The sequence below is a fragment of the Schistocerca americana genome, chromosome 5 (genome assembly GCF_021461395.2).
Source record: "Schistocerca americana isolate TAMUIC-IGC-003095 chromosome 5, iqSchAmer2.1, whole genome shotgun sequence".
In the NCBI taxonomy this organism is placed as follows: Eukaryota; Metazoa; Arthropoda; class Insecta; order Orthoptera; family Acrididae; genus Schistocerca; species Schistocerca americana.
This window is the reverse complement of record NC_060123.1, coordinates 219151288-219156452: the sequence shown is the minus strand read 5'-3', so window position 1 is coordinate 219156452 and position 5165 is coordinate 219151288. Positions and strand designations below refer to the sequence as shown.

Below are 5165 nucleotides of genomic sequence, written 5' to 3'. Positions count from 1 at the left end.
TCCAGGAGTGTATTTGGTAAACATAGTTAAATTTGACAATATGTCTGATCGTTTACGGGGACTTTTGGCTATCCGTGTATGGCCCCCGGCCCAGTCCAAATGGGGATGTACACAATGTGGCATATCAAAATTTGGGTAGGTCCGAGGGGCCTGTACGCATAGCCTAACAGTTAAAGGAGACCGCTCGCGTTAAGCGGGAAATTCGGGTTCGAGTCCCGCTCCAATACAAATGTTCATATGTCACCAATAGGTAGCGCGTCAGTATCTAAGACAGCTGAAACAAAGTTGTTCGCATTCACCGAATTTATTTCGAAGTCGTCCCAGAGGCTCCATTTCGTTCATGTCGGAACTCTGTGCAAACCAGTCCATTTCAGGAACGTTACTGCCCACAAACCATTGCCTCACAGAGGCTCTCTTATGAAAGAGTGCATTAATTTTATTTATTTATCGTAAGGCGCTACATACATGGTTTATACTGGACATGTGACCAAAGATAAGATACGCTATAAAGTATGTCAATGAAGGATAAAGAATAAAATGAGATAAAATACAATAAGAAAATTAATAAAACAACATAACATCGTAGCACACAAATTCGGTAACTTGTATCTTCGTATTCTGACGTTCATATTGGCGACCCATTCGAGGAGGAAAAGGAGATTAGTGTTTAACGTTCCACCGACAGCGAGGTCATTGCAGACGGTGCACAAGCTTGGATTAGGGAAAGACGGTGAAGGAAACTGGCCGTTCCCTTTCAAAGGAACTATCTCGATATTTGCCTGCGATTTAGGGAAATCACGGAAATCCTGAATCAGAACGGCTGGACGCAGGTTTGAAATATCTTCCTCCCGAGTGCGAGTTCAGTGTGCTAACCACTGAACCACCTCGGCTCGGTACTACCCATTCGAGGCAGAACGGTGTGGTGTTGAAAAAGTCAGCCATGCTACCCCGGTAGGGTCCCCTCGCCTTAATGTAATCTGCAGCAGGGTACTGAGCACCAGTGTGGTTAATCGGCAGCGTGCACTGCAATGCTTATAAGAACAATCAACGTCTCCGAATTGTTCATCTCTTTTACACCGCATACAATGTCGTAAAATGTTTTCATATCTTTCCTCATGCACCTTTTCCTTATGAGCAATAAGGAGACAAAACACTAAACACGAGAAACACCCTCACATCGTAGGTAAAACGACATCACCGTTGGCACTATCCCTGAGGGCAGGTAACGATCTCCAGGCATTCGCCAAACCCAGACACTTCCACCGGATTGCAGCAGGGTATAGCGTGATTCATCATTAAATCACTCGTTTCCAGCCATATACTACACAGTGGCACTCTCCTTAAACCACCTCAAACGTCACATACTACTGACTACAAAAATGTGTCAGCTTATGAGGAGTTTCTCGACCGTTGTACCCCATTCTTTTCGACTATCTACGCACAGTCATTGAAAGCTTTGGGCCTGCATCACTATTGTAGTCTCTCGACTTATTTGTCACAGATCGCCTTTTGTCCTGCTTCACATAGCGGGCAAACATCTGACCTCCATTTTCTCTGCTGAGGCATGGACGTCCAACACCTTGTCATCTGCTCGAGGTATAAACGTGCTTCAACCACTTACCATATACAGAGAGGACATTAATACACCGATAAACTGCAGGGACGGGTTTCTGACTGTAAATGGAGGAAAAAAGCCTCGTGGTATCCAGAAAAGCTTCGTTGCTACGATAGATGGTGCAGACGAATGGCTTCCTCCGACCACGTGTCGTGTGGTTCTTGTGTGTTGCAGGCTGTATGATTGACGCAGCATGCCGTAAAACTATATTAAACTAAACTCCTCTCGAACAGGCCATAAAGGCCCAACAGTACCGACCGGCCGCCGTGTCATCCTCAGCCCACAGGCGTCACTGGATGCAGATAGGGAGGGGTATGTGGTCAGCGCACCTCTCTCCCTCTCGTATGTCAGTATCCGAGACCGGGGCCGCTACTTCTCAATCAAATAGCTCCTCAGTTTGCCTCACAAGAACTGAATGCACCCCGCTTGCCAACAACGCTCGGCAGACCGGATGGTCACCCATCCATGTGCTAGCCCAGCCCCATGGCGCTTAACTTCGGTGATCTGACGGGAACCGGTGCTACCACTGTGGCAAGGCCGTTGGCATCGTACTGTAAGTGGCAGAATAATACAGTATTCGTGCTGGGTTTGAGCCGGGATGGTGTTTGTGTACGCCCAACGAGATGGAAACGGTCGAGAAGCGGCGCGGATGTACCAAAACAAGTACCGTCACAGATACCAACTACATCACGCAACATTTCAAGCCCTTTTTGGGCGTTTGTGTGATTACGGGTCCTTTCGGACAAACGAACGTGCAGGGATTCGGCGGACTGTGCGTAAACCAGCTTTGGACGACTTGGTTCTACAGGACACTGAGACGAACACTAGCACAACCTCCTGGAAAGTAGCCCGCCAACACGGTGTAAGCAAGAATATGATTAAGTGTATCCTGCATGACAACCGCTACTATTCCTATTAACTGCAATCCCATGGAGGCCACTTTGAACATCTGTTACGACGTGGATGCATTGCAGCTCTGTACTGTATTCCGGAACGATTTGTTGTCGTTGCACGCACACCATCGATTTCCGGGCACATGTTCAGACGACCTTTTTTCCTCCATTGCCAGTCAGGAATCCGTCCCTGCAGCTTGACAATGTCATTAATGTACACCCTGTATGTTCACGACAGTAGTACGCCAACACCCGACAAGCTTCGCCGTTTCGAGAAGCTCGTTCACAGATGCTAGACCATGACTATCTGGCCTTCCCCAAAGTCGCTTATGTCAGTGGCCTTCCCCATTTGCCGGCCGCGGTGGTCTAGCGGTTCTAGGCGCTCAGTCCGGAACCGCGCGACTCCTACGGTCGCACGTTCGAATCCTGCCTCGGGCATGGACGTGTGTGATGTCCTTAGGTTAGTTAGGTTTAAGTACTTCTAAGTCCTAGGGGACTGATGACCATAGATGTTAAGTTCTATAGTGCTCAGAGCCATTTGAGCCCAGCCTTCCCCATTTACTGTCCATATCGTCGCTAGAAGATTCCCCCTTCGCCTATGCTCCGCTTATACAGGATGGTCCATTGATAGTGACCGGGCCAAATATCTCACGAAATAAGCATCAAACGAAAAAACTACAAAGAACGAAACTCGTCTAGCTTGAAGGGGCAAACCAGATGGCGCTATGGTTGGCCCGCTAGATGGTGCTGTCATAGGTCAAACGGATATCAACTGCGTTTTTTAAAAAGGAACCCCCATTTTTATTACATATTCGTGTAGTACGTGAAGAAATATGAATTTTTAATTGGACCACTTTCTTCGCTTTGTGATACATGGCGCTGTAATAGTCGCAAACGTGTACTTACGTGGTATCACATAACATTCCGCCATTGCTGACGGTTTTTGCTTCGTGATACATTACCAGTGTTAAAATGGACCGTTTACCAACTGTGGAAAAGTTCTATATCGTTTTGATGTATGGCTATTGTGATCAAAATGCCCAACGGGCGTGTGCTATGTATGCTGCTCGGTATCCTGGACGACATCATCAAAGTGACCGGATCGTTCGCCGGATAGTTACGTTATTTAAGGAAACAGGAAGACGTTTAGCCATATGTGAAACGTCAACCACGACCTGCAACAAATGATGATGCCCAAGTAGGTGTTTTAGCTGCTGTCGCGGCCAATACGCACATCAGTAGCAGACAAATTGCGCGAGAATCGGGAATCTCAAAAATGTCGGTGTTGAGAATGCTACATCAATATCTATTGCACCCGTTCCACATTTCTATGCACCAGGAATTGCGTGGTGACAACTCTGAACGTCGTGCACGGTTCTGCCACTGGCCACAAGAGAAATTACGGGACGATGACAGACTTTTTGCACGCGTTCTATTTAGCGACGAAGCGTCATTCACCAATAGCGGTAACGTAAACCGGCATAATACGCACTATTGGGCAACGGAAAATCCTCGATGGCTACGACAAGTGGAACATCATCGACCTTGGCGGGTTAATGTATGGTGCAGCATTATGGGAGGAAGGATAATTGGCCCCCATTTTATCGATGGCAATCTAAATGGTGTAATGTATGCTGATTTCCTACGTTATGTTCTACCGATGTTGCTACAAGATGTTTCATTGGATGACAGAATGGCGATGTACTTCCAGCATGATGGATGTCCGGCACATAGCTCGCGTGCTGTTGAAACGGTATTGAACAGAATATTTCATGGCAGGTGGATTGGTCGTCGAAGAACCATATCATGGCCCACACGTTCACCGGATCTGACGTCTCCGAATTTCTTTCTGTGGGGAAAGTTGAAGGATATTTGCTATCGTGATCCACCAACAACGCATGACAATATGCGCCAGCGCATTGTCAATGCATGAACGAACATTACGGAAGGCGAACTACTCACTGTTGAGAGGAATATCGTTACACGTATTGCCAAATATATTGCGGTTGACGGGCATCATTTTGAGCATTTATTGCATTAATCTGGAATTACAGGTAATCACGCTGTAACAGCATGCGTTCTCAGATATGATAAGTTCACAAAGGTACATGTATCACATTAGGACAACCGAAATAAAATGTTCGAAAGTACCTACGTTCTGTATTTTAATTTCAAAAACCTACTTGTAATCAACTGTTCGTCTAAAATTGTGAGCTATATGTTTGTGACTATTACAGCGCCGACCATCACAAAGCGAAAAAAGTGGTCCAACCTAAACATTCATATTTCTTTACGTACTACACGAATATGTAATAAAAATGGGGGTTCCTCTTTAAAAAAACGTAGTTGATATCTGTCTGCGGGCCAACCATAGCGCCATCTGGTTTCCCCTTTCAAGCTAGACGAGTTTCGTTCTTTGTAGTTTTTTGGTTTGACGCATCTGTCTGCGGGCCAACCATAGCGCCATCTGGTTTCCCCCTTCAAGCTAGACGAGTTTCGTTCTTTGTAGTTTTTTGGTTTGACGCTTATTTCGTGAGATATTTGGCCCGGTCACGATCAATGGACCACCCTGTGTACAGGGTTAGCATAAAGACTTTCGCTAGTTACAAAAAAAAAAATTATAAGGAACTGTGCTTGAGACAGTTGTGCGGTTTGTC

The 5165-nt window shown here is 46.2% G+C and overlaps 1 pseudogene; it reads right to left on the bottom strand.

Moving 5' to 3' along the window:
- Positions 1–2042: 2042 nt before the first annotated feature.
- Positions 2043–2160, bottom strand: LOC124616809 (annotated as a pseudogene).
- Positions 2161–5165: the final 3005 nt, after the last annotated feature.